The sequence below is a fragment of the Zonotrichia leucophrys genome, chromosome 4, assembly GCF_028769735.1.
Source record: "Zonotrichia leucophrys gambelii isolate GWCS_2022_RI chromosome 4, RI_Zleu_2.0, whole genome shotgun sequence".
In the NCBI taxonomy this organism is placed as follows: domain Eukaryota; kingdom Metazoa; phylum Chordata; class Aves; order Passeriformes; family Passerellidae; genus Zonotrichia; species Zonotrichia leucophrys.
The window spans coordinates 61,180,990-61,203,000 of NC_088173.1; the positions used below are offsets into that span (position 1 = coordinate 61,180,990).

The 22,011-nt window shown below is 36.5% G+C and overlaps 1 long non-coding RNA gene across 1 annotated transcript; it reads left to right on the forward strand.

The window, feature by feature from the left end:
• Positions 1-4,464: 4,464 nt before the first annotated feature.
• Positions 4,465-21,729, forward strand: LOC135446422 (uncharacterized). The gene is made up of 3 exons (XR_010439805.1): positions 4,465-4,592; positions 20,991-21,084; positions 21,479-21,729. It is a non-coding gene; the product is annotated as an uncharacterized LOC135446422 (long non-coding RNA).
• The last annotated feature ends 282 nt before the right edge of the window (positions 21,730-22,011 follow it).

The following is a 22,011-nucleotide window of genomic DNA, read 5'->3' on the forward strand; positions in this document are numbered from 1 at the left end:
GTAATGGAAGCTAGTTGGATTTAAATAATATAATGAAACATTTTTATTTGAAGTTGAATGTGCAATTTAATTGTATTTTTCTTTCCATTTAGAATTAACCAGACAAGCTGAAATTAGTATATATGCACTAGTATCAGTGACATCTAAAAACCTACATAAATGGGTGTTGACTGTGAAGATCAAAATAGTTATTAGGCAGGACAGCACTTCCCAGTGATTCATTGCACTTCTGAAAGGTGTGGACAGCTTTCCATTAATTTTAATGGAACCTGAACCAGGCCCTTGTAGAATTGTATAAAACAGCCTAGTATTCATAATTTCCTAATTCCTGAGAAACCTGTGTTCACCAGCTATTTCACTGGTAACTTGAAAGCACTGAAGTGCCTTCCCACTGCTTGTAAATTAAGAATGACCCAGTCTTGAGAAAGGTTTTGATAATAAAGAGAGGAACAATCACATAATGATATTTTAAAATTTCAGTCCATCCACAGAAGTAGTTGGTACAAAACTACCTATATTTTGCATAGTATCTCTTTAATTAGGTAGGAGCTGGCTTCCTAATCCCTGCTTTAGCCTGAGAGGCTTTTCTTCACCATTCTGTAAGAGTGAGAGCCACACTGTTTACCTGAATATATGACAGGGAAAGTCTCATTTCTGATGCTTAAATCACTGAGCACTAACCTTCTACTACCTTCACATGGCTTCATGTCCTTTCAGCTTATATTTTCTTTTCCATTATGTGGTCTGGAGTAAAGGAAGCTGAAGGAAGACCTTATTTCTCTTCATAACTACCTGAAAGGATGTTGTGGTGACGTGGTCTCAGTCTCTCCTCCCAAGCAGCAAGAAATGGGACAAGAGGAAATGGCCTCAAGCAGTGCCAGAGGACATTTAGATTGAATTAAGAAAAATTGGTTTAGATTGGATATTAAGAAAAAATTCTTTATGAAAAGAGTTGTCAAGCATTGGACCATGCTGTCCAAAGAAGTGATGGAATCACCATGCCTGGTGGTGTCTAAAAGATATGTAGGTGTGGAACTTATGGACACAATTCAGTGGCAGACTTGTCAGTGCTGGGAAAATGATTGCATGATCTAAAAGGTCTTTTCCAACATAAACAGTTCTATGATTCTATGATTGCTGTGCCTGAATTACAGGTCTACATCCTCTAGTAGAGGTCATGGAGGGACTTCTATTCACTACAATACAAAATGAGCACCATTCTTAGGAATTCATTTACCTGAACAAGTGTAGGGAGAAATTGCCAAGATAAATGCTTATTAGCTTGCAGGATTTCTTGTATCTTGCTTGGTGTTCTCTCTTATTGATTTGAATAGCATGGCTTTTCACATGATATATGTTGTCTCTGGGTAGTTGTTGCTTTTCTCTCTCTTACATCTCACATCTACTCTAGGAAGCCTAGTCTGACTATTTGGTGCCATATATCTGACCACTAGGTGCTGTCTTGACTAAGGTTAAACTTTCAGTCTGGCTTTAGCTGGTTTTAAAGCACTTCTCCTTTTAGTGACTATCACTTCTACTGTTTTGCTGCTCCTGGAGGTTGATATAAATATTGAATTAACCTCTTTTAACATCTGTTTCTTGTGCCAATACATATGAATAAAAATACACTGTCTGCCACAGGGTTTCTTTTTGCCCTTTCATCTTCTTTTTCACTATCAAATACTGCCTGTCACCATCTTAGGTTAGGCATGCTTGCAGCTATTTTGCATTTATGTAATGAAAAATAAATATGTAGGCCATTGTAAACTGTTCTGTATTTTTCTCTTAAATCTAGATCTAATGAACTAAACTTTGATGCTCATATCAGTTGCATTAGTTTTACCCAATTTTTTCAAGCCCAGCTTCAATTTCAAAGTTCATAGTGTAAGAAGGAAATTACCCTGGGGAAAGTTTCTTCCAGTTTGTGAGATAATAGCTGTTCAGTAATTATTACAACTCCTTAACCTGTTTTGAAATCATTTGGTCTCCTACTGCTCACTTGGTGAAAGTGGCTATAAAGTCTTTCCAGTAACAATATTTTGAGGTAATAATTTTCATGGGTTCAAGAGACGATTGTGTTAAAGCTTTCATAACAATTAGTGTCACATCCCAAGCTTGTGCATATACATGTATTGGGATTTTGGCATTGTTAATGGCTGTATTTCTTCAATGATAGCCATAATTAATGGGTACGAACTAAATTTGCTAGAGGAGGAAAGTTGAAACTACAGCTAAATGAGTTCTGTTAAGCCTAAGCAGAACAACATGAAAGAATTCTACAATGCAATTAAGAATTACAATTGCTTGACTGGTTCTAGGTATTTGTTTCTTTTCCAGGCAGAAGCATGTAGAACTTTTGTATTTCCAAAGAAAATGTCACCCACAATTTTACTTTTAATATCAGGATTTTTTTACCCAAATATGCATTATAAATTGAACTTTTCCATAAGCCTCACATTTTGTAAAGTTTTCAATTTTTTTTTCCAAGATATTCCTGAATCCATGTGGTACAGAAATACTTTGTAAAAGATGAGAAGGAGTAAAGTTCTTCGAGTTGAAACATAGTAAAATTTATCAAATGTTTTCTTGTAGTTCCATAGGAAAAAACCTAAATTCTTTCATGGTGGAAGAGTATCTGAAATAGACTTTATTATGTTTGTTTTATTTTTTACATAGCTTTCTCTTTTGTGATACAAGCAATGTTCTCCATCATTGCTTGAGTAGAATAATGGCAGATTATAATGTAGAATGGAAAAAGACTATATGAAATATGTGATATTAGATGTGCTTCAACGTGTGCATCATAGTGTTTTAGCCTTTTCAACTGTTAAGAGTTGGTATCCACAAGTACATTACTCACTGTAGCTCTTTATTTCATTTTCTGAAAGACAGATGAATGAATTCTTAGAGCATGTGAACAAAAGTAAGCCAAAATATTTACTCAGATAGTTACTGAAGTTATTTTTTTGTCCTTATTGACTGGCCATGTACCCAGTAGAATTGCCACAGCCTGTAACTTCTGAAGGTATTTACTACTACATTTAACTGTAAGTAGTTATATACTGCAAATGTGTAAATAAGCATTTTGCAGAAATACAGTGAAGTCAGCTTCCACTGGAATTTTGGCATGCTCACAAGACCCCATGTTTCTTCTGGTTACACAATACTTGTAATTATCCACTTAATTACAGCTTTTAAGACCTTGAAATTTTGTGGTGAAATGGAATACTATAACCCAGCTGAGTGCCAGTAGATCAGGCTTACAGGGGGCATGCATGCTTTGATTACTTTCCTGCTGTGAAGGTTCTTAGGTTTGAAAGTTTCTGGAATGACTTTGTAATTTTATCAGGTATTCTTTGAAGCTCTTCACTATAGCTCACTGCCTATTGCTTGCACAAATCTGCAGTCTAATGTGCAATAAGCTCGTCAGATAACGACTGACAGATGCATATTCCTTCCTACTCTGCAGTTTAGTGATATATGTGCTTTACATGGTATAAACAGCTGTAACTTTGTTGCAGCACAGACAATTTCATAGGATCACACAATTACTGAATGATTTGGAAAGGACATTAAATAGTTGTAGTAGTTCCAAGCTCTATCCAGGGGATATCACTGATGAGTGGAAGAAAGCAGAAGTCATACCCACTTACAAGAAGAGTACTGAGGAGTATACAGGCCCATTAGTAGTACCTAAGTTCCTGGAAAAATAATAGTGAGTCCTCTTGGAAACTGTTGAAAAACAAACAAAGCAGATGACTGGGGAAAACCAGGATGGATTTACCAAGTGCAAATGAAAAAAAAGATAAAATCTGTTTGAAGAAGAGAACTGTAGATATTGTTTACCTGGACTCCAGTAAAGCATCTGCCATTGTTTCCCACAACCTTCTCCTGGTAAAACGGAGATGAGACTGGATAGGCAGTCTGCAAGGTGGATAGGGAATTGACTGTCAGGCTGCACTCAAGGAATGGGTTTTACCCAGGCTGGCAGCCTGGCACCAGGGGGTCCCCAGGGCCCATGCTCTTCAGCATCTTCATAAATAATTTGTATGATGGGATTTGAAGAACCCTTACCAAGTTTGCTGATAACTCCACACTGGGTGGTAAGGTGGATGTGGGTGTTGATTTTGCATGGAATGGTTTTCACAGCAGGGAGCTACAGGAGTGGATTCTGTGAGAAGCTGCAGGATACTTCTGCCATGTCTGGCAGAGCCAATCCCTCCAATGGATATGCTGATGGCCAAGTCTGGGCCAATTAGAAATGGTGGTAGTGGCTCTGTGATCACATATTTAAGAAGAAATCAAACAAAAAGTTGTTACACATTTTTAATTTCAACCAGAGAAGACTGGAGTGAGAACACATGAGAGAAACTCTGCAGACTCCAAGGTCAATGGGGAGGAGGGGGAGGAGGTGCTCCAGGCACCAGAGCCAAGATTCCTCTGCAGCCCATGGTGAGGCAGCTGTGCTCCTGCAGCCCATGGATCCACAGGGGATGCAGAATCCACTGCAGCCCATGGAGGAGATGCACATGCTGGAACAAATGGATACCTGGAGGAGGCTGTGGTCCTGTGGGAAACCCATGGAGAGAGAGGTAAGTGCTGCTTTCAGACTGGAACAGCCTGTCCCTGAAGGACTGCACCCTGTGAAAGAGTGATCCACGTTGGCAGCAGCTTGAGGGGGACTGTTGCCTATGGGAGGGACTCACACTGCAGCAGTTCACAGGCAGCTGCTGCTCAGGAGAGTGGAGCTGTGCTGGAGAAGTTCACGGAGAGCTGTGTTCCATGGGAGGGACCCCACAGTGCAGCAGGGGAGTGACTCCTCTCCCTGAGCAGTGGGAGAAAGCACAGGTGATGAACTGACCATTACCCCCATCCCCTGCCTCCTTGCACCACTAGGGTAGGAGGCAGAGCTGGAAAGGACAGGGGTGTAAAAAGGTGTTTTGAATCATTATCCTGCTCTGATTTTCTTAGTAATAAATTCACTTCCTATCTCTATGTTTAGCTTGCTTTGCCCTTGATGATATTTGATGAGTGAACTCTCTCTGTCCTTATCTCTACCCATGAACCGTTCACTAAATTTTCTCTCCTCTGGTTGCAGCAGAGAGTGAGTGAGCATCTTCTGTGGGTGCCTGGCATCTGGCCAGCCTCAATCCATGACAATGTGTCTGAAGAGACAGCCCTCTTAGGGACCTGGACAGGCTGGTAGAGTGTGCTAGAAGCAGCAGCATGAAGTTTAGCAAAGACAAGAGCAGGGTGCTGCACCTGTGACAAACAGCCCAGTTCTGGCTCAGCTCTGTGTGGCTGGGGAGCAGCCTTGCTGAAAGGAACCTGGGGGCTCTGGTGGGCAGTCAGCAGAGCACTGCTCCAGTGACAAAGGCAAATCAGACCCTGGAGCACTGCTAGCAGAGGTACTGACATGGTCATTCCACTCAGTGCTGGTGGGGCTACATCTGGAGTTATGTGTGCAGAGCTGGTCCCTACAATCCAAGAAAGACAGGGAGCAAACAAAGAAGGGCCATGAAGATGATCAAAGATTTGGAAATCTGCCCTGTGAGGAAAGGCTGAAAGAGTTAGACCTTTTCTGACTGGAGAAGAAAAGGCTCAATGGGGATTCTTTTCGCAGTATTCCAGTACCTAAATGGTGGCTACAAAGAGGATGGAGGCTCTTTGGAAGAGCCACATGGGGATGACAAGGGGCAGCAGATATAATTTGCACTGGAGAGGTTTCATCTTGACATAAGAAATAATTTTTTTTTGTAGTGAGAGCAGCCATTCACAGGAACAACCTTCCCAGGGACATGGCAGAAAAATTGTTAGGCTTGTTGTTCACTTTGCGTTCTGGAGTGAGTGCCTGTGGTACAGCTAGAAAGATCTTGGGATATGCCTTTACTTTCACTTATGGACATCTCTGCAAGCTCATAGTCACAAACCCAGCATAGTGAATCTGGGAAAAGCAAAGCATATTTCAATGCAATTTACTTTAAGTATTTGCAGGAACATCAAAACAAGCTTACATGTATATATAAAGTATTACCTTACGAGAAGACATTCTTTTTTACTAGATAAAAAAATACACCAGAAATCTTTGCTAATCTGAAATTAGTCTCATTTAATTGTAACTGGCCCCATTTCCAAACATGAAGTTCAGCAATACTGACTTATGAAAACCAGTAATAAGGTATTAATGACCCAAGGTTGTATGTTCATGATCAATTACTCAAAATTTATCACTTTTCATTAATACTAAGTCACTTTAATACTTTAAACCAAAGCATGTATTACAAGATAGGTAATCATTCATGTAGAATCTGATTGGGGCACAAGGCTATGTGTTTGGCTTTCAGGAATTCACGTGGGTCAATTCTATCTGCAGTGAAAGCTTAAATGAACTTGGCTGCACCTAACAGATCTCTTGACAGCAGATAAAAGCTGGTGGTAAAAGAGAGAAAACAATCCACAAAATATCAGGGAGAAATAAAGGAGTCAGACTTTGAACATAAGAACACCAGGAATGCATCACATCCAAGATAATGCAAGACCTTGTGTTATTATATTGAGTTTTGTGAACATTCAAATTTTCAGCACAATTTCAAGTCTCTCATTTCTCACAGTTATCTTTAATCCTTACCCTTTCCAAGAATGTCTGTAAGAGAATTCCTGGAAAAAGTATCTTCCTTCCATTTTTCAGTTTCCTCTTTGCAACACAGGGGACTTTGAAATATTTATTATTTCCCAGTGGATTTTTTTCTTTGATTTTTTCCCCCTGGATCTCATTTAGATTTCTAGTACAAATAAGAACCTTTGACAAAAATCTCCTAGGCTACCTGCTGTATGAATTATTAGCTTTAGTTTTAATTGTTATTTTTGTTATTATTGTTGAATCTGCTACCTTTCTTTGATTCTCCATAGTTCTTTTATTGTACAAACTGGGGAACAACCTATCCAGTCAGCTCATGAAAGTCAGCTGTCAGCATATACCATCCTCCATATTCTCTTCAATCCATATCGTAATTAATATCTTTTTTCAGATTGAAGAGTCCTTAGTCTGCTTAGTAATTTCTTGCTCAGAAGCTGAATGATATCTTTCAGCATTCTTGTCTGAAGCTTTTACATATCAGCTGTCACTTCAAATGCCTTTGTCAATTATATCTGAGGTATTTTAATCCATGAACTAATGCTGACAAATCTTTTTATTTTATTGCTCAACCAGTGCTGACTGAGTGATTCTTTCAAATATTGAAGGACTCTTCCTTCATGACATCACATGATAACATTTTTAGAATTTATTATTTAAACCCATCAGAGACTACCTGAATAAAAGTCCAACCCTCTGTCAGTTTTTAAAAGGCCAATGCTTTTTAAAGCATTACCTGCTCCAGATCCTGCCCACCTCACCAGCTGTAGGCTTGCTTAAAATGTTATCCCATAGTGATTTAAATTAGACATAATCCATTGAATTAAATGTGTTGTAATAAGTCCACTGATTTCAAAATAGACAATGATCTGAGCTTTTGTTCATAATATATACCACAAATTCAGTATTATAAAAGATTCAGTATAAATGTAATATGAATACATTTAAGCTTGCCATTTTTAGCTATGTAAAACAGTCAGTGCTTGAGTAAGTGTTGCACTATTGTGTTCTGAGTTTTTATTGTGTGAATGTCCTTAATCTCAAGATTATGACTAGCTCATTTAAAGTCCTGACTCATAATGGTAATTTAATGTCTGTGCTACACTGAAAATATCCAATATGAACGAACTAGTGAATATTAAAAATGTAATCAATTACTGAAGTAGGAAAACTTTACCTTTAGTAGAGAATAATTTTTACAGAACAAAATACAGTATGTGGAAAGGGTAACTTAACATTGGAGTACAGAAGAGAAGTTTTATTAAAGCCATTAAAGTTCCATCTCCTCTTACTGCAGTGAAAAGAATCAAAAACACAACCTCCTTTTGTCTAGGAAAAAAAAAAAGCAAAAAAGACTGAAAAGCATGCTTGGATCTATGGAATGGAGAGTTGATGGACAGGTAAAAGAGGAGTTGGAAGCTAAAAGAAAAGAATATATTAAGTATCAAGAGACTGCAGGGGAGAATGTGAAGGACATACTGAAAAGAAAATGTTCCTGCACCAATACTTTGTGGTTGTAACAAAAATAAATATATGGCTTTTAAGAATGAAGAGGTCATATAAAATATTATTTTGTTTTGCTTATATATTTGAAGGATGCAATTATGTATTTCTGTTTCCTGAGTTCTCCTGGATTTGCCTGCCTGTCTGAGAAAGAAGTAGTCATTCTATAACCCAGAATGGCACACAGCAAGTCACAAAATGTTAGAAATTTGTCATTTCAAATCACTAAAAGAAAGTAAGGAAAGAATTTTAGAAATCACCTTATCTCTGAATGAGAGGGAAAAGGAAGGAACATGGCCAATTTACAGTTGAGGGGTTTTTCACTCCCTTCTCTCTGGAAGGTTGCTGTTCTGTTACATGCAGCATGCTGTGGACCCAATTTCTTTCTATACTTCATTACTTAACATCTTTTTTTTTTTTAATCTATATCTTATGTACCAGGTATGGCAAATCAGTTTTAAATGATTTAATGTCTGAAAAATAAAGCATATAAAATTTATTACACCCATGAAGGCAAGCATGTGTAAGCATGTCTTTTGTAAATGGCACAAATGAGCTGATTGACAAGGTTGTCTGAGGGACCAATGTCACTTGTGCTGGAGTATTCATTTTGGAGAGAATTAAAGAGGGAAATTTAGGATTTGCACCAGTTTCTATGAGAAAGAGTAAGATCCTTTTTTTCCTCATAACTAATTTTTGTTTAGTTTCATCACAGTGTCTCTTTTTCTTATCATGAGTTTATAAATGTTATGCACTATGTAACCAAGAGTGGGACAGGCCCTGTTGAAACCTGTCAGAGAGTTTGCTCCTTTTCATTTGCCCAAGCACTATTCTGGAGTCAGAACAGTCACTGCAGCCATTGGTATTGTGCCAGAATGAATCTGAATAAAATGATGAGATTTAACTGAAGGTTTTTTAAGGCAGTGAGTCCATTAGTCTAACACAAATCTGCAGAGAGATTTGCAGATTCATCTGTCTTTGAATTAAAGGAAGAAAGGAAGCAGACAAAAGAGAAAGTTATATAGCTAAAATTAGATATGATGACAGATAGCAAATCTCTAGCCTTTATCAAATAGTTTAAACTTCTTTCCTGATGGTATTTCGGCTATAAAGAAAACTCTCTGCATTAGGAGCAAAATTATAAATGCATTGTGTGGGAGGATTATGTTGAAAGTCTGGCATCTACTTGATAACCTCATGAAATTCTGCCAGATCTGTCCCATTGAATACTGACAAGGCTTGAGAGGACTATAATTTCATTTTCAGGAATGGATTCTAGGGACTTAGTTTATGCTGAATTCAATTTTTAAATTTTATTCTTTCCCTTATTTCCCTCCACTTTGGCAGTTAAAAGCAAGGAAGACTAAACATGTGTTTTCACCTTACACATTTTCAAAACTCTACAATTATTCAACCAGTTGAAGTCTGCAGGTTGATTTCTTCTGAAGAAGAAAGAGTCACATTTTCAGAAAAATTTCCAGAAATGTCAAATTTCTGAAAAACCTTTTTTTGATAGGCTGTTCTGGAGAAATAAGTAGGAAAAAAAGGAAATCCCAAGAAAGACAAATATAAAGAAAAAAAACCAACTGAAACTTGTGCTTATTTTGGCAAAGACTGTTGTTATGTCGAGTCACAGTAGATGGTGCTGATGGGCTGGAAGGCATAAATTCATTCATTTGGGTCATACTCTGATGAGGCTGTTTTATAGTAACATATATAAATAAGCACTATTTGGTGTAAGAAACAATCAACTCTATTTGCTATTCACACATTGTCACTACTACATCTGATATTCACTGGATTTTAATTGATTCAGCTGGTATTAATGACGATGTCCTACTACTCATCCTTCCCTAAGAGACATTTTGTTTTTTTTTTTTTACTAGAGGAAGGCATCAGTGGGAAAATGATTTTTTATTTCCTACAATAATAAATGAAAACGGGGGAAGATATTTTTGTATATGGAGGGAACTGTGTGCAGTTTGATGGGGAAACTGAAAAGCATATTGATAGCAGCATTAACTCTGCTGGTGCTTTGTGTGTTCTTACGGCTGTTCTTTGCATTATGCAGCTGATTTGGTCTGACAGAAGGGGATCTCTCCCATGTTTGCTGTGCCATAAAAATGCTGAAAACATCCTGCTGACCTAGCCAGTTGGTAACAGCATTACTGGATATCTGCTATGGTCCCATTGTATTAATGGCATCTTCTATCCTGAGATGATGACGAGGGAAAAACCTCCTCAAAATCAAGTTAGTTTAGCTGCAGACTTATATTTACAGTTCAATGAAATTGAGTGAAACATTTAATTTAAGGCAAAACCTACCTTCTGGAACACACAACAGAAGTAAAAAAAAATAGTACCATATTCAGGAGAAACCATGAATATCTAGATAATATTTATGCTGGCAGATACTAGATAGTTCACTTTCTAAGTAAAATGCATTAATATAAGAAGCTACTGCAAAAGTGTTTCAAAAAATAATAATGATCATCATAGGTGTTATTGTTTTATCTCATGGGGTTACTCCAAAAAAGAAATTTAAAAAGCAAAAATTTGTTAACTGAGTGAAATTACTCTGCTAGACTTTATTTCTTTGTTAGATCAAAATTTAAACACCTTTTCTGACTGAGACCCATTATAAGTAACAGATAGCAGCTAGATTTTATGAGTAAGTTTTCCTTATCTTCTTTCTAGAGCTGACCAAAGCCAAACTCCTGCATTTGATGCATCAGAGGGATTTAAAGTCCTCTTAACTCACAGAAAAGACTGCTCTAATTATGGAGATAAACTGTTCTCTAGCATGGGTCTTTCACCTGGGCGACTTCTTGCACTGTTCGTGAACTCTGACAAGTAATTGCCCAGTATTCCCTTGATAGGAATTGAAATGTAGAAAAAAACCCTCTTTTTTGTGTTATCAGTCAGGTTGTGATAGAAATGTGAAGGTTTTGTTTTATTTCATATCTGTCTGCTACTTCAGCTTGGTGGTTTTTTTTGGTTTTCTTTTCCTTTTTCCCTTGAAGGAAGTAATGTATAAGTGGGTACACTAGACTAGGACTCTGGATATCAGTCCCCTACCTTTTGTGAGACTTTCAATGTCTAAGATTCCTAACTCCCAGCCTCACTCCCAACCTTTCTGCACTTTTCCCTTGTTGGATGTTATGTTGGTAAGTGATTCAGTTTAGGAATTTGAAAGCTATGAATGCAAAGTACTAAGTAACTCCGTGATAATTGTAAAATTCAGTATACTGTATATATATAAAAATATACACTATATATATATATTTACTGTAATAGTAAAATCCACTCACTGCTATTGCTTTGCTAAGACAACTCTATAGCTTACTCTATAGCTTAAGTCCATGCACATTTGCAGAAGTGCTTTAAGCATTAAAGACAATAAAGCTGAAACCAGGTCGTATATTATATGAAGTAATTCTTCCTCTACACTTGCCTTCTGAGAGTGATAAAAGCTATTAACTTTGTGTGTGAATGTCATTTAAATTTTGCATTCCTTTTTTTTTCTCCCCAATGATCAACAGTAAATTAAACCACTACGTGGCTTGTTTTTACAGATGAAGAGAGAATTGAAAGCAGTGCATGAGGGAGCTTTTTATTCCTTAAGACCTCACAGAAACCAATTTCAGTGAATGCACCTTCTAAAAGAATAGTAACAGAACATTTAAAATGTATTCCTCTACAACTCTATCTATATTTTCTTTATCTGATTTTATGAGGATCCTATTATGTTTGTACATATATGAGAATAAATGGGTTCAAAATTACACAGATTTTACTCTCTCTTCTCAGCCAGTTGTATTATTTTTAAATCAATTAAATACAGTGGCAGGCCACTAAGCCTGTCTGTGATATTGTGTCTTTGTCAGCAGTTTACTTATGTCTTTCCCAATTAATTAAATGGGAAACAGTGAGTGGCTGATGCACTGCTATGCATGGTATGTAGGACAAACCACACCTGCCACTGTGCATAAAATCTGCTTAATGCACATGACGGAAGCACACATGCACACAGCATATTGTGCATGTGTGTAGATATTGTGAAGAGTTAATTCCTTGCCAAGATATTTGCAGCTTGTCTTTCTTTTTGAACACACTAGCCCTTATCTTGCATTTTCTTCAGTTTATTTACAGAATTTTTAGTCTGCTTGCTCTGGTTTAACAATCTCCTGAGCAAGCAGACTGAAAATTCAGTAAACAAGATGAAGAAAACTTGCGATAAGGTGCAAAATATCTAGAAGAAACAACAGTTGTACAGATCAGAAGACTGAACTAAACTTTCAACATGGATTTTACACAGTGTGCAAAATATTTTTCCTTATAATGTATATAAGCTCCACCACTCAGCTGTTTTCTTAACATGTATATTAAATACTAACAAACCCTAAAATGTTAGTATCTGCAAAAATTTGACCTCCCCACTGAACATTGCTCACCATCTGCTTTACATCTTCACTTTATTGTCCACAATTAAGCTTACCATTGTAAGCCACAATGCTTTTCTATTTTTCAATTGCATCTCAGGATCTTTATCTCAGTTTATTTTTGGCCTGAAAACCAAATGAAGAGGTAGCACAGTGCATTGGTATTTTCTGATTCAGTCTCCAATTTCAGTTTTCTTTTGCCTTCTCTACATGCGGGAATGAAAAAGGTTTTTTTCTCCCTTTTGCTTTAACATCTTCCCATACCCTCACTAAAATGGCTCAAGTACATGATAGCTCCCACATCTCCTTTTCAAAAAGTGCCACTGAAATGAACAATGCTGGAAAACCTCCCTAACTGCCATTAATGCCTTCTGCAAATGCTAGCAACTAACAATGAAATGGTTACTTCTGTGTGCAGACTTCTGTAAGCATCCTCAAGTCCAGCCTTGGCCAAGACCTGAAATGGCTTCTGAATTATGCATTTATCTCTCAGGGAACACCATTCTATTTTAGAACAGAAGAAGCCACGTGAACTTATCACACTGCCCCTTCCTTCACAATTTTTTTGCTGCTTGACATGTCCCCTAGGCAGATTGTGTGAGACAGACCTTTCCTCTCTAAAATTCTGCCATTTTTGGCAGCCTTCTGACATGTACTCTATTCATTGCCTGCATTTATTGGATCTCAGCTGAACCATTCTCAGCAGCCCATATTTTGCTGTTACATTCCTCATCCTGCTATCACCCAGCTCTGTAACTCTATCTTGTGTAACAAAATATTCTCACTTGTGAAAAAGAATGGTATGAAAAAGAGCATAAACAGACTTTCCCTTAAGTCTTTACATGAGTCTCTTGTGTAAGAGCCTGGGGGGAGGTAAAAGGTGCAAACACATGCCCTGTGGGCGATATTCCAGCCTCCAGGCTGGAATTATGACAAGGACATTTAGACAGCCTGCTTGACAGACTGGTTCAACAAGTCTCTCTAAATGCAAGTAAAGCTTTTGAATCATCCTACAAGATTTTATCTTTTGCCAGATCACCCTCTATATCCAAATATTTATTGCTGGTCTCTCTGTTCTGCTTTCCTTTCCCAGGTCTTGTCTGGGCATACTGTCCTTTATCACAGAAAGTGCACTAAGCCTTGTGTAGACCTTCTGGACTGCTCTTGTACTTCTAAATGAAATAAAAAAGTTTTCATATTTAACAAGTTGTGCACATTTCTGCACAATTTTTATCTCTAGTGTTGAAATTGTAGAACTCATTATGCTGGGATATTTTGAATGTCAAAAGGAAATTATATTAGGAAAAAGATTAGACAGATTTAGGGAGGATAATACACATGTAGCTGGTAAACAAGGCAGAGGCACAGTTTCTAGTTTAGAAAGTCCTCAAACTTTTGAACAATTGCAAAAGCCAGGTTGCTCCAAGGGACGGTTCATTCTGAGCTTTCTGCTGTTCCTTTCTTCACTTGATAGCTTAATAGAAAAATTTTGCAATATTTTGCATGATGAGGTGTTTACTAAAGACTTGTCCAACATAGAAAACATGAAATTTAATTTTTAAAGAGGGTATTTTAATGCGAGGTTTAGTAAATTTAGGCCATATTTCAAGGATTTACTATAAAAACTATCAGTAACACTTATTTTAAACATAGAAGCTTTAAAAAAATTGAAACAGAACTGGCTGTAGAGTATTATAGATGAAAATATATATTTTTGGGTTTGTATAGGTTACATAAATGGATACATCATGCATAAAAAATGATACTTGTTTTCCCATTACTCATTATAAGGCAGTGTTGTCTAATGGGAGTAAACTAGGTTAGTAAACTGCTTCTTCAGCAATTTACCTTCACAGTTGATTCCAGCTGCAACAAAAAGATAAATCATACGCAAACATTTCCAGATAGCCAAATTACAAGCAATTTAGATTTTACTCTTTAAAATTGGTCATCACATTTGTAAGATCTCTTGTTCCCATATCATAGTCTTCTGTTGTAACTCCTTTTGGTAAAAGTTGTTGTAACCTTAGTGCCTTGCTAGCAAAAATTACACAGAGGGCATTTCTCCTCTGGAAAATGAGTTCATGTTTTGACCTTGTTTTATTTATCTACATATTTTTATAAAATGTTTTCAGTATGGTCACCTAATTAAACCCAGAGATCATGACCTGCGTGACTACTTGTATTTTCAAAACAGTAGCAGAAAAATTCAAGCTGAACTTATTATCTGTAAAATATGTATAAAAATGTGCTTACTAGGAAAACTTATTGGATGGCCATACTGTTTTAAAATATTTTGAGAATAAGGTCATTATTCATAAAAACTTTCAAACCACAGACACTTTATAGCAGGGTGTATAAAAGTCTTCTCTTTCCTACTGAAGAAGTTTTATTAATTGTCGGCTCATAAATATGCTTTTGAGACACAATGCTAGGTACTTTTGAGACACTTATGTAGTTGAAGGATAATTTATGTGAAAATTAGATGACTGTGTGCATTACCACTACCTCCACAACCTTGCTTTATGCACTTTGACATAGAAAGTGATGACACAGAACACCTTTTCCTCTTTAAAACTTAGATGACTCAGGTTATAAGGTCAATAAATGCTGTCCAAATCACTCTCCAAAACACGGTTGCCATCATTCATACTGGAAAAATTCCCTCTGCTAGGAGCAGTCCTCAGTCCATGATGTTTCCTGAGCATTTCACTGGCATTTTGGGGAAGATTGCTATTTGTCCATACATACATTTGTCCATACAGTAAATAAAGCCAGCCCTACAGCTCGTCTCCAAGACCTGATCAGTTTGCTAATGAAGCTCCAGAGACCTATCTTTTGGACATAAAATGGAGTTGTAAGATTAGAAACCTTCTACTCTGAATGTTTGATATACCCGGGGGACAAGGAATCCCAAGTTCTGGACCACTTGTGATTTTATTTATTGATTCTTATTGCAGAAGGATAAATAAGCCATCCCCAAAAGAACAATAGAACCTTGTTCCCCCTTGCTGTCTGAGAACAGCTTAATGTCTGGCAATATTCAATTTTTTCTTGCACATCTCTTGACTGTTTGCTTATATATCCTTATGTAGCCTTTCTGCTTTAGATATCCTTATAAATCCTTTCTAATTGGTGGTACAGCTGCACAGGTTCAGAAAAATCTCCCTGTCATGTGAGTTACTGCTTTTCAAGTAGGCCATGATTTTGTGGACAGAACATCTTTCCTGGGGTGTTTGAGTTGATATTTTGAGATCCCCTCTGAAACTGATGGGGGACTAGAATAGACATTGTTTACATCCTGAAAGAACACCCAAAGGTACAATGAAATAAGTGAAAAAATAAAAATTAATTTAAAAAAAGGGGTTTGCTACCATCAAGACTGGTTTGTAAATAATGGAGCAATATTGGACTGTGAATCTCAGTCTCATTTAGTTTTAAGCCCAGACAAGAGCAGGATATCACCCATTCCCTTTTCTTCTGCATAGAGTAAGGTTTGGCTTAGATTGTCTAGATTGTTTAGATTTTCTAAACATGGACATTTCTCCCATTTAAGTGATTTAGGGATCTAGAGGGCAATTTAGACCACCAAAACCTCCTGTAGGGTGTTGTATAACATTAGCCATGGAAATATTTGGACCCTTTGCTAAATATTAAACCCATGTTCATATTTAAACAATTCAAGTCTCTTTAAGGCTGTGCACAGCATTATTAAAATCTACTCGTCTGCTTAAATCCCTCAGGCCTGAGTTATTCCTTTATATGGAGCTACTGCACACTGGAAACAGCTGCTGTCAGCAAAAACAGCCTATCTGAAAACCTACAAAGCTTCACAAGTCTTAACAGCTTAACAGACCACTACAGAACAGAGGTGTGAAGTTTACTGAAGTCCAATTGATTAAAGTCACATGCCAGTCTTAGCTGGAAAGCAAAGAAAAGAGGTATTTATAAATATTTGGAAAAGTCTTTCAAACAGAGTTGGCAAGTACAGCTTCCTTGAAGATTTCTCTGTCTTTGTTGTGTTGGGATAGATCTGTAAGTAATTTAAGATAGTACAGATCCATCATTTTCAAAAGTACATCTGGGCTTACAGGAGCTGAGACTCTCACCCTGTGAATTTTAGAGCACAGCAGGGGCTTATTTTGTATCCATAAAACACCCTGCTGTGAAGTAAAAATTATTTCCTGACAATCATATGCATTTTCAAAAAAAGAGTGGTATCAACCTTTTGGCTCATGACCACAAATTTATCAGAAATAAATTTAGCAAAATGTCAGGGAAAAATGTCCAGTTGGGGAAGATATTTTGATTTAAGCAGAGCAATTGTTCTTTCTGGAAGTTTGAAATAGCACAAGTCCAAATTAAATTAGTAGCAACCAGAGACTATGATGCAGCATAGTACAGTTTCTCAGAACTCCTAGGTAACTAGAGAAATCCTCTGTTGAAATTCAAGGTTTTATTTAATTTCAATCACTGTTGAATCAGAAGTTGCCCTTATATGTTTGCATTAAGGGCTGCCATGGGTACCATTTTGTTTGTGGATGAGATGGTGCAGACCTTCCGAGAAGAACCTTTCACATTCACACCTGGTTCTTACCAAGCTCAAGGTATCTAGCCAGGGGTAGATGTGACAGATGCAGAAGGAAGAAGAACAACCAAATGAGATTTTTATTTTAAAACTATTTGAAAAACATTACTTTGCAGACATGGAGATTTTAGATAAGAGAGTACAGAATGTGCAAACCCTAACAGGTATTCTACAGTAATTGCTGACTGATAAAGTGCCAATGTAAGGAAAAAGCTCTTTTCTTAGAAACATTATAATGTTCTTTCTTTAACAGACAATTTGCTTGAAAACTTCCAAAGATATTGCCTGAGAAAGGCCCAAGATACAATTTTATTCCTCTTTTTAATTTTTTTTTTCTTTTAGTGGAGTTGGTTTTTAAAAGAGTTCAAAATATTATCTATGCAATACCAGATATTCAAATGGTGCATTAATAAAGTATTGAATCATCATCTGTAATTAGTTTCATAAGTCTGAAACTGAAGAGCCAACATAGGTGAAGGTTTGTATTTCATACAAATAATTTGTAATAAAGAAATAGGTTAGAATCAGAATGAAATTACTATTCTGATATTCAGGGGTCCTATTGTTTTTGAATTTTAGCTCCTTGCTCCAAAAGGTTGGATAGGAGGCAAAAATTGTGAAATGAAAATAGTTTGTTATAGTGACCTTTCATTATGAAGGTTGAAATAGAAATAAGAATGGTTGCAAACACCACTTAGCTCTTGCACAAAAAGAAAAGGGTGTTGGCTGCTCTGAATTTACAGGCTTTAAGAGATGATCTCAGAGGTTTCTGCAAATGCAAGCATGATTCAGCTGGTTGTATTTCCTTACCAAAAGTTCCTGGGTTTGTGCCTCTTGTAAAAGTTAAATTGTGTCAGAAATACTATTGATTAGTCTTAGATTGATGTGTGATTAATTTTGCTCATGCTAGGAAAATGGTTCTTTACCTGAGAGTGTGTCCTTGGACATTTTTGTCACAGCTCACAGTGCATACTGACACAAACAGTGTAAGTCCTATGAAAAAAAAACAAAACAAAACAAGAGCAGAGATTTGAGTTTATTCTGCAAAAACCTTTATTCTGCTCTCCTTTAGCAGTTTTAAGGACATACATTTAGTTTATTGTTTCATTTTGTTTTTAAAGACATAGTTGGATGGAGAACACACATAATTTTGGAAGTACAGGAAATGAGGAAATTATGTTTGGGTGTGTTCAAACAAGACAGCTTTTGAAAATGGATGCAAATGTTATACACAGATTTCAGCTCAGGTTGCAGAGGGAATATGCTGCATTAAGGTATAGCAGTAGAGCTAATCAGCCTGTCAGAATTTAATAGCCAAATGTCTTATATTCTAGATAATGGAGAAAAAACTCTTTTATTTTTGTTTTTAGTACTGTCTCAGGGATTTTTGTGCTCCTGGCTATGCAATAGTAATAATAATAATTTGATGAGGCAGCAAGTGGAAACAGGAGTTATAGTTAAGGTCCTTGAGGCAGAGATAATAGATCTTACAGTTCCTGGCAGCCTGACCTTCCTTTTACTTTTTATTCAAAGGAAAACCACCTTGCTCTTCTTCCATCAGCATGTTGGGGCCTTTAAAAAATAACAGAGTTAGGACTGCTGGGCTTTGCATTGAGCACCACCCCTTCTCCAAGAAGGAGGTGAAGGTATTTAGCATTCATATCATGCTGGACCCTCTGGATAAGGATGGAGGAGCCAGGGGCCTTCCTTTGCTGACAGAGGGGGATTTCAGGCTAAAGCTGATGTTTAGAGATGATGGGAACTCAAGGGCTGCTCAGAGCAGCCCCTAGAGAGGCTTCTGTGTCTCTGAGGCAAACAGCACTGTGGAGCAGGTTTTCCTGATGATATTCCTGGACATCTGCAGTCTGTTAAATTCCCACAGAGACAGAATGTGGGTGGTCGGGATCCTGCCATAGTATTGTTATCAAAGAAATTATTCTAAAAGAATGACTTACCTAGAGTGAGAGCTACCTTGTTTGTCTAAAATTTAAAAATCTATGATTTGAACAAATTGTCATTTTATCTTCCAAAGAACACATTACCTCTGCTGTGTGGAATACCCATATGATCTGCACTGTCAGATTCTATTATTATTGTGACAGATACTGTAGCATATAAATTTTAAACTAATGAAAAAAATGTCATCTATCTTTTGGAGCTAAATGTTCAAAGTGCATCAGCTATTCAATTTGATAGATCATTCTTCAGACAGTTTGAGAAGAATTGCATATTAAAAATACAGTGAATGGGAGAAACCCTCACTTTTATCCAGCTTCCCATTTCTTAAACTAATTCTGGGGAACTCATGAGAGGTCTAGTTCAAAAAATTTTTCTTCACTCAATCTATCTGGGAAAAAAAAGGTAAATAAAATATTTCTATATTAAGATAAATTTGATTTGAATAAAAAAATAAAGCAGGGTATTAGAACTTACTAATGCTGTTTTTCTGTTTATTATGGTCTCCTGGAAACAGCTGAAAGGGGAAAGAATAACTGCGGTTTATTGCTTTCATATTATTCTGTAGGTGAATGGTATCAACATTTATGATTCTCTAATAAAAGAACACACACTTGGGTTTTATAGGCTAAAGCAGTTGATAAATTCCATTAAATGTTTTAATACAGAAAACTTTTCTTATGTGAAAAAAAATAAATAAAAACCTTTGCAGGTTCCAGATGCAACAAAATTTTGGATGCTTCTAAAGCTGGACAGAAAATGAAGAGCTTGAAAGCTGAAACCCTTGGAAAATTTCAGATTGAAGACACTTGAACACAAGGGCAAATATGAATCTAACCATGAAATTTCCTAGACTGTTTTGTTTGCATGTTCATTAGCATCTTCATGTTAGCACGTTTCATTAGAATTAACATTTTCTTATGTTTCAAATGCTTCATTTCGCCAATTAAATCATTGCTTAAAATATCATCAGGGGCTCATTTTTCATGAGGGCAAAAACATTACACTTCTGTTCATGTATGACTTGTTACTCTCATCTTCCCTCTTTCTGTTACATACTTTTGGAAACCATAAAGTTTGTTATGTAAGCATAGAGGATGAAAACCAGCACATAAATAGTTAATTCTTAAAGCCACTAATGGTCAGGTTGAAATTACTTAGAGTATAACTTAAACAAAGGTTATATGATTTTATTGTAATTAATTTATAGGGACTCAGGAATGTAATAGCTATTTACCCCCTTCCTCACTTTCTGAAAGTCAACATTTGAGAAATTCACCATTACAGTTGGCTTCCAGACATTTTCCATTAACTTATTGGAAAAATTTCCTTTCTTTATTTGAAAAAGAGGGAAAGAGAAACACTTCCTCAGAAATTAAACAATTCCCCCTTAGAAAAACCTGTAAGGCTCATGCTGTCAGTGGAAGTTTGATTGCTTTTTCAAATGTGTTTCATTTCTATGTTCTCAGTAGATACAAGGGCTTTTTTTCCTGTCCACCTGTGCCTCAAGAGCCAATGCACAGAGAAGAAATTGGAACTTTTCAGGACTTCTTCAGGCATAACAAGGGGAACAGGAAACTTGTCATGTCCATACTCAGCTCCCTTCCAAATAAAGCCCTTGTACTGCTTTGGCAGCTAATGCTGAATAATAAATCAAGTAATAGGAGATAAGCTGAGGAATAGAAAACAACAGATTTTTCACTCTAAAAGGGAAGACATTCTAATGTGAAGAAACTTTTCAGTCTAAAAAATCCATGACATTTTAAAAATAATCCCTGTAGTCTGATTAAATATGGAAATGATCTTTAGACAAAGTGAACACTTCACAGTTCTGAGCTTGATATTTTATTTTATTTATCTCCTACAGATTCAAACAATTTCAGAGGATGTAACTAAACCACATGTGGTTTACCATTGATCTTTACCATAAATCAGAAGAATGATGAAAATTGTGGAAAAAGGTCAGTGAACTTTATTCCACTTCTCCTTCACTTATATCTTCTGTTATTTAAAATAAATTGTATTATTTTGTGCTACAATAACTTCTTGTTTTGGGGGGACAGCAAGTAATATCTAGGATGTTATTTACTTTGATTCCATAATAGAGTTTTGTTCATTTTCTGCTATGAAAAAGCCTCAGAGAAACACAGCAGGAACTCTAACACCAGATATTAAAACTGTTTTATTTTTTGGGAGAGCAATAACAGGCATTATTTATTTGATTTCATCTTCATTGCATGAATAAGTAGTAGTTATCCCTTGCATTTTAGTGGAAGGAAAAAGATCTAGTTTTGCTAGGATTACATTATTAATGCAATATAGTAAGTGAAGTATTTTTCTTTGTTTTTCCCAAAGGAATATTTTAGAACAGGCTGAAGTACAGACACTGGGAAATGAGAAAAAGGTGGAGCCTTCTCCCTTAATCAAAGTTGCATCCGGATTTTGTCCAGGACTTCATCCACCATTCATCAATTTTTAAAAAATTTTTGTCCTTCAAAGACTAATCTCAACATATTTTTTCTTTTTTGAAACTCAAGAAGTGTCCAATTCTTCGGAATATGCTGCATAAAAAACCTTCAGTACAATATGTTTGACTTCTCCATAAATAATTTTACTGTATGAAATCAGAGCTTCTTATTATATTTGGTCTTATTCGTTTTGATGTGCTGTGATTTTCCTGCCTCATGCTGTAGGTCATGCTGTGGGATTAGTTATACAGCCATTCTGCTACTGACTAGTAACTGACAGAAGCTGTTTTCATAACCTTTTTTGAAGATTGCAACATCTATATATGTATTTCTGTTTTCCAGCTTATCTTGACTTTTCAAAATACTTGCAAGCTCCTTATCAGCAGAGTTTTAAAACTTGTAGTAAGGAATAAGTTCCTT